Consider the following 8,507-nt stretch of genomic DNA (forward strand, 5'->3'; position numbering starts at 1 on the left):
AGGAGGTTGGAAACGCTTGTGTTAGCTCAGTTGAATACCGCATCATTCCTTGCCTTCCATAGGTTGTGAGCACAGGCAGCGAAGCATATCAACCATCCCAGCTTGAGGTGGCCCTGAGAAGAACCTAGGACTTCATCAACGAATTGGAGGATGTCAGTGCATTGGATTGCTATGGAATTTAGGCCGAGTTTTGTCCAGAGGGCCTCAGCCAGTTTGCAACGCAACACAATGTGGTCTGCTGATTCAATTGCTGGGCAGATGTTGCAGTGTGGGTCAGACGACCACTTTTGTGCGTTCTGTTGTTGTTGGAGTTTAACCTGTCTTTGAAGGCTAGCTAGAGGAAGATTCTGCAAGTATTTGGGATGGCTTTGAGCCATATGAATTCAGCCGGCTTCCATGATATGCCATGGAATGTGAGGAGTCTGTAAAATGCTGCGGTTGTTATTCCGTTGAGGGATTGAAGGCATGATCTTGTATCTGGTGCATCTGCATGTGGTTGAAGAGTTGCCAAAGTGTTCATGAGGAGGTTGAGTTCTGTCTGTGCCTGGTTTGATAACACTGGGTGGAGATTAATCGCTCAGGTGTTTTGTGTGAATTGTGAGGCGACTGTACAGTTGATGTTGGTTGCAAATGATGCCAGTGATGGGTAGGTGATGAAGAAGCAGCCGTCGTCCGTCCAATGGTCTTTCCAGAATTGCACCGAAAGGTCGCTTCCCAGCGAAACTTTGGTTGATGCTATTGTTGGTTCCAATGCTCCACAGATCATCTTCCAAACCGGTGTATCAGTTGGTCTTGCTAGGATAGGAATCTCGTTCTGCAGGTGCTGTGCTCTGAGCCAGTGGAAGCATGGCTCCGGGGAGCCAGATAGCAGCTTGCTTGCAAGTTTCATTAGTAGCGACAGGTTGTGAGCTTTGAGATCTCGTATGCCCAGTCCTCCCTCTTCTTTTGACATGGTGACAGTATCCCAGGCGAAAAGGCAATGACCTCCTACTAAACTGAGAAATAAACTAAAATTTCGGATGCTGAGCTTAGAGAAGTTTTCATGAATATCACTTCAAATGAGTATAGTTACTTCGAATGAGTATGTCACGCCTTTGCGGTGAACATATCTACTTGTTGCCTCCCAGGAAACAAAAATCATGCTGATTAATCAGATGTCAATTACTTCTTTGCAGTAAGCAGGAAATGTTGTTTGGCAAATAACTCTGTTCTTTAGGATCCTGCTTTTGGTGCACATGCCATGGTTCCAGATAAGATTGTCAAAGATGGACAAGCTTCACCTCATTCACAAACTGCATCAGTTTGGCTTAGGAATCACAAATACCTTGACGTTCAATGCCATCCATGAGGTGACTGTATCTTCTTTATTATTTCACATAAGATTGTTCAGAAATCAAGTAACTGTTGGGTTTTCAGCTCGCTGACCAATTTTGGACTTATGAAACAGGAGTGTCGACATATTATGGATCATGCAGTAATCTAAGAAGTTGAAATCTGGAAATGGGTGTGCATTATCATATTTAAAAATCTTCTCCTGCTGAACAATTGCCAGTTGCGGGATTCCTCTGTGCAGGTGGTATGTATTGTTTTGTTTTTTAAGTTAAGATCGAACTATAATATGTGTGCTTTTCTCAATGAAATGGTTTATTTGGTGCTTCTTTTTCCTACTGTAATTATTATTTCTGGATGATGAGCTCAATATCATAAAAATAAATCCAAAGTATTCAGAAGGAAAGCATCATTGCTAATTGGTAATATGACCATTCAAACTATTGTGGTTATGTGGAACTGTAAATTATGAAAGTCATTTTTTAATGCCTCTGCGGTTTACTCAACAGTTTTGCCACTTCTTTACCTATTTTTTTACAGTAAAAATATCAGTTAAAGCTGATTTTAAATAAATCAGTTACCAGTGCTGAAGGTTTATTGATAATAATCTAGCATACTAGCCCTATGTGCTGATAGTTTTTGACAGAAACATAGACATGTAGCACAGATGATCTGCCTGATACTAAGACATTACCTTGTGAAGTGAAGAGTGGTTGCCCTCTTGTCTCCCATCCAATTAAAGTACAGTCAAGCAAATTATGGCCATGTTTCTTTGTCCATTCATCAAGACATGAAAGCATCAATGAAAAGGAGAACTGAAGTTCCTGGGTCTGCCGCTTTCAACACTCCGATTGACCAAGCAGGAACAGCAGCCTCTGCTAGATAAGTTCTCTAAGAAGGTTGCCAGGTGTAAGCCAAAAGATGCTGCCATCATGAGGAAGACTGACACTAATCAAGACAGTGCTAATGGTGTTACTAGTACACCTAAGTGATGGTAATTGAACTGCCACAATGGGCAATTAAAGAGGTAGAGAGGAAATGCCGAAGCTTTCTGTGATTAGTGTCAGTGGTGGACATTGTCTGGTGGCTTGGAGCCAGGTCTGCTCGCCTGATGAGTATGGTGGTCTTGGAATCAAGGATTTACACCCTATTCGGTCGAGCACTGCGTATGAAGTGGCTGGCACTGAGGGTACAGCAGAATGATCGCGCCCATGGACAAGGACAATGCTGAAGAAACAAGAACACGAGACTCTGGAAAACATCTTCTTCGCAGCAACTAGGGTTGAGGTAGGAAACGTCGTCAACACTGATTTCTGGAGGTCCAATTGGTTGCCCAGCATCAGCTCCTCGATGCCATGCCTGTTCAGCTTTGTGTGCCAAGATGGTCTCTTGGTAGCTGAGGGTCTGACAAACTGTCGATGGGTGAAGGATATTGTGGGTGCACCATCGAGTAGAGCTTTGAGCTGATACTTTCAGGTATGGGACTTAGTAGAAGAGAAGAAACTGAACCAGCGAGAAGAAGATGTGTTTTTCTGGACAACGGCGGGGATGGTAACTTCTCAGTCGACTCGGGTGTACAGCATGTTCTTCCTGGCCAGAACGAGATGGTCTTGGGACAGGATGGTCTGAGAGACAAGAGCATCATCCAAGATCAAGTTGTTCATGTGGCTTGCCCTCAAAGGGAGATGCCTCACGGCAGACAATCTACAAAAGAGAGGCTGGCCCCATCACCAACACTGCCACCTCTGTTCTTTTGCGAGTGAGGATTGTACCCACCTGTTTGCTGCCTGCAACTTCACTAATGTAGTTTGGGATATGTTGAGGAACTGGCTCAACATTGGTTTTCAGCTACCACGGGATCAGGACCTCGATCTTGGTGAGTGGCGGCTTCAGCCAAGAGTGTGTTGTCGTGCTGCTCACAGGAAATCCTTTGATTCCTTTTTTTCATGGTATGCTGGTTCATATGGAAGGAGAGGAATGCAGGGGTCTCCGAGAACAGAACAAGCACGCCTAGTAATGTATATGGAGCAATTAAGGATGAAATCTTTGGTCTGGAGGGCTGCGGGTTTGTTCAAAAGAGAGGGCGATTTGTCCCTAGTTCAACCCAATCCTTTTTTCGACAGGACGATCTCCTGTTTTGTTTTTTTGGCTCCCCAGCATGGTGGGTGCCACCGGTTTCAACAGCCTACTGTCATTGTAATATCTACATTTCCCCTTCAATCTTAATGGAATTCAATCGGCCTCTTCTTTGGCTGATCCAGCTGAAAAAAAGGGCCTGACTGTCATGTTGTCAACCACTGAAAATGTAGAACAAGGTTTTGGCATCATCAAACTTGACCTAACTGCCAGTCTTCTGAGCAAGGTACATGTATCATCCTTTTGATTACATATTGTACTTGGTTCTAAATTATGATATCTGACTGCTTACCAACTCTTGTAAATATTCTTTTCTCCAATGAAATTTCTTGGAAAATAAACTTTCGTTATCATTACTGCTTTCTGTGTAGCACTTTCTCCTCTTTGTGCTGTTCTGCCTGCATATTTTTAGTTATATCTAGCATGCTATTTGATTAAGGTGTGGCTTTGTTCCATTATTTTTGTCTTTTCCCATCACTTTCGTGTGTACCATTTTGACCTTGTTGGATTTTTTTTTGGAATACGCGAGACGCACATTTTTGTATTAAGAGGAATAAATGTATTTACAGAACGGGCCTGAAAAATAAAAAGAAAGGGACAGGGTACAGGAGAGGGGAAGAGAAAAGTAGAAGCCTAATCTCCCGAATGATTTGGCGACCCAAGAACAAGCGAAGGGACTGTCATGGTCGGTATGGCTGATCTAGCCATCCGCCAGAGGTCCGGTTCCCCCATCATAGCCCTAGCTATCTCCATCCAAGGTCTGCTCTTCTGGTTGAAGATCCGGTTGTTCCTTTCCTTCTAGATTGTCCATGCTACCAGTGTCGCAATTGTGTCGAACCCTCGGCGATGGTCCTTAATCATCCTTTTGCGACTGTCACACAACCAGGCATGAAAGGACTGCTCATTGAGAGGCAGACATTCGGAATGACCGATAGCAGTAAGAGCAATCCACCAAAGCTGCCGAGACTCCGGGCATGCGACCAGGAGATGATCAATCGTTTCGTCGCTTTGATCGCAGAGGGGGCAACGATCCAGGTGCGATAGACCTCGGCTTCGAAGGCGGTCCGCCGTCCAGCATCGGTTGAGGGTGACCAGCCAGAGGAAGTAACGACATCGAGGAGGGGCGAAGGACTTCTAGATTGGCTTGTGCTAGAATTGAGTTCTCCCCAAGAAGAGAACCCGATAAGCCGAGTGGGAGGAGTACTGCCCCGAGTTCTCCCAACGCCAAGAAAGCTTGTCTGGCTTGTCAGACAGCTGCACAGATCGAAGGAGCTCCCAGAGCTTGAAGTATTCAAGGATCGCTTGCATCCCTAACGCCAAGGAGATATCGCGAATCCATCTCCTGTCGTGCAGCGCCTCAGACACCGTGCGTTTGCCCCGCAACCGCCCTGGGACAGCCGCCCAAACAGCCGGTGCCAGCAACCGAATTGAAGCACCCTGCAGCCAACAATCTTCCCAGAACAACACCGAGTTCCCATCTCCCACTGAGCAAACCAAGGAGAGCGAGACAAGGTTGCGCTCCTTCTGCGAGACCGGGATGCTAAGACCCTGCCAAGGCTTTTCCGGCGAGGTTCGCTGCTGCCATAACCATCTCGACCTTAGAGCAAGTCCCATCCTCTCGAGATCGGGGAAGCCCAGCCCACCGTATTCCTTTGGGGAGCATACCCGAGGCCAAGCAACCCAGCATGCGCCACCGCTTGCTGAAGCTTTCCCGGCCCATAGAAAACCGCGACGAATCTTGTCGATCCCCTTGATTACCCATTTCGGTGCATTGATTGCCATTAGCAAATAAACTGGGATTGAGCTCAAAACATCGTTCACCATGGTTGCTCGGCCGATGGGCGTCATCAAGTGCGACATCCAGAGTGGAAGGCGATGACCGATTTTGTCGATTAGCGGTTGCAAGTCCTCTTTCTTCAGGCAGAAGATGGAGAGAGGCAACCCCAGGTAGGTGCAAGGAAAGGAAGCGACCGACCTTGTTTGATTTCAATGTTTGCTACTTCAAGAAAGAAGATAAGGAGGAGTTCTTTGTATTACAATGAGCTTTAGACTCGCATCTTCTTCAAGAAAGAAATGCAATACTCAAGGTATGAACCCTCTTCAGTTAGATAATTCAGTATGACGGCATTATATTTTTTATCCAATCTCTTATTCTAAGCATTATGTACTTCAGTGACATTTTAAACTTGAACCAGGGACAAGAAAAGGTCCTTTTATATGCACTCCTTAAGCTTTCTGAAGTACCATATGCTGGTAAATTGCTTTGTACAAACTTATTTCTTTTCGCCGTAGCTTAGCTTGTTAGTTTGTTTAAATGGTTATGTAGCCATCTTAAATTATCATTTTAATACGTCAACTACACTACTTAAGGGGGCTCTTCACACTTTTTCTTTCTTTTTTCTTAAAACAAAAACTATTGCACAACTATGGCACTATCCTAACATTTGCCTACCAATCAACTACTGTATCAATTCTCTTAGATCTCACAAAAACTCTTAGCTATAGAGGGATATGGAGTTGCTGTGGTCCATATTTGGCATACTAGCATATGCTACAAAATTTTCATCGTGAATTGCAAATATGAAAGTATTTTTTTACCTGAAGATGTTGAGTTCGATGCTTAATCCTTACTTCCTCCGTCCCACTATGAATGCCCGGTCACAAGAACAATCTGGGAGACCGTAGCGACAAAGCTAGGGATTCCTCAATTGCGGCCGCTGAACTGGCCACGCACAACATCCCTCGAGGACTGGTGGATCCAGACCATTCATGCCATGAACAAGGACAAAAGAAGCGGAGTTAAATCAATTCTCATTCTACTCTCCTGGGAGATATGGAAAGAGAGAAATAGCAGGGTCTTCCAAGGCATCGAAGCATCACCGCAGACCATCACAAATCGAATATCAGATGAAATATGGCTCTGGCGTGCATGCGGAGCAAGGGGCATTCAATCTTTGCTCCCGGACAACGGTGGAGGCACAATCAGCAATCTGTAATCCGCAACATGTAACCCACTCCTTGTCTAGTGGTCCACCCCCCTCCCATCTTTCCGCTTGCTGTTTTCTTTTGTTTTCTCTCCTAGCCTAAGGGCTATTGTACAGTTTTCCTCCTACTTTAATACAAATACACCCCACGGGGGTTTCAGAAAAAAACTTCCTCCGTCCCACAATACTTGTCTTTCTAGGTTGTTTAGTACAAATTAAGGTTTGAGAAATAAAGACTATATTGCCCCTTATTTGAATAGAAGCAATAGAATGGTAAGGATAGAATGGGTAAAAGTTTGAATTGGAGGTGACTGATGTGATAAGTAGTACTAATAAGTGACAAGTATTGTGGGACAAAATTTAAACTCCAAAGAGATAACTATTTTGAGACGGAGGGAGTATAAAGAATGCCATCCATCAATCCCCTCTAAAAATATTGAACTCACCATTTCTTTTTGCTGTTTTCATCATTTTCTAGCACCGACTCAATACTTCTCTATTTCCTCCCAATTGGAACTGATATTCTCTCACCCTTTTACTCTGTAGAGGAGTTTCTCAGATTTTCAGTACCAACTGCCAGCCAGATGAGTTCACCCAGCACGATGAGTGTGAGGGCCGGTGACGGCGATCGAGATGCGAGAAGTTTGTGACCACGAACGACGGCGAGATGGCACTAACACCGGCGAGCTCGCTCAAGCGACGAGGAGGCGCCTCCACAGCCAGGGCCGGTTGTCACTTGGATATATGGTCATCTTCAAATTGTCGGACACATTTTTTCGAAGCTGCATGTTGCCTCTTCCTTAATATAAAACGGTGTACCACGAAACTTACTTTAGCTTGCGTTTCTAACACGTACAAAAATAGAAACACTGACCGAATTGTTGAAGGGAAGAGATCGTAGTCGCAGCCTAAGGGCATATACAATGTAAGCCACTTCTAGAGTACCCTCACTAACTAACTAAGGGTACTCTAAAAATACTCAAAAAAACCCCCTCTCTCTCCTCTTCCTCTCTTTCCTATTCTACCCCTCTCTTCCCTCTCTCTCTCTTTCTCCCTTCACATGCGCCTGCTTCCCTCTCTCTCTTTCTCCGTCGTCTCTCGTCGCCGCCTGCTTCCCTCTCTCCCGTCGCCGCTCCCGCCGCCTCCCGCCGCCTCCGCTCGCCTCCCTCTCCCTCTCTCTCCCGCCGCCGCTACCATCTGCCTCGCGACCGTCTCCCGCCACTGCCTCCGAATCGAGCGCACGGGGAGGAGGCGGCAGTCGTCGTCATCGTCGTCTGGTGGCGGCGGCGACCCCGGAGGCGGCAGATCCAGCGCCGCCGTGGCCGGATCTGGCCCCCCGGCGGATGGAGTGGCGCCAGCCGTGCCGGCGGTGGCCGCATGGACGATAGCACTGTCGCCGCCTCTCTCTCCGGCCGTCTCCACGCGGTGGTCGACTCCGCCCGCCGCCTCTCTCTCCCGCCGGCGGAGACCGAGGAGACGGCGCCTCTCTCTTCTCGCGATGAGAATGAAGGGGAGAGAGAGGGGAGAGGGGTGAAAGGGGAATATGGTGGTGGAGAGACCGTCGCCTGGGGCGCCCATCACCGCAGTGCATGCCTCCATCCCGTTCCCTGGCCGAAAAGGAGGAGGAGGCGTGTCACCCAGGCAGGGGTCGCGTGCCATCGCTAGGGCACGGCTCCGAAGGAAAAGCAAACTGCCGTCGATGAGGGTGCGGGTTGAAGACACGCATTGGTGATGCCATAAGGTAAAACAACAGCTTGCCTGTAAGGCTGCAGCAGTAGGATGGCGTCGTCTCCTAATCCTTGTCTTTCACTGCTATATGCACTACCGAGCACAGCAAGGGTGCAGCAGCAACGCCGACCATGAGCGACACGGACGCGTGCAGATTGCACAGACACGGGTTCCGGCAGTCGAAACTGTCAATAACCCAAATCGGAGTCGTTCTCTCTCTTCTCCCAGCAACCAGTTGGAATTGGATTCTAACACTGGTCCTACAAGAAGCAGGCGTGCAGTCTGGTAGTAGCTAGGAAATCAAATCTTTTCCACAAGAGATCGGTCTAC

At 47.0% G+C, this 8,507-nt stretch overlaps 1 long non-coding RNA gene across 2 annotated transcripts; it reads left to right on the forward strand.

Annotated features, from left to right (window-relative positions):
* LOC9266347 (uncharacterized) lies at positions 1-1,658 on the forward strand. Of its 2 annotated transcripts, XR_001540278.3 has the most exons (3): positions 1-1,081; positions 1,176-1,349; positions 1,448-1,658. It is a non-coding gene; the product is annotated as an uncharacterized lncRNA (long non-coding RNA). The 2 variants fall into 2 exon arrangements; XR_001540274.3 differs by having other exon boundaries at positions 1,075-1,349.
* Positions 1,659-8,507: the final 6,849 nt, after the last annotated feature.

Source organism: Oryza sativa, chromosome 10, assembly GCF_034140825.1.
Source record: "Oryza sativa Japonica Group chromosome 10, ASM3414082v1".
Taxonomy (NCBI): Eukaryota; Viridiplantae; Streptophyta; class Magnoliopsida; order Poales; family Poaceae; genus Oryza; species Oryza sativa.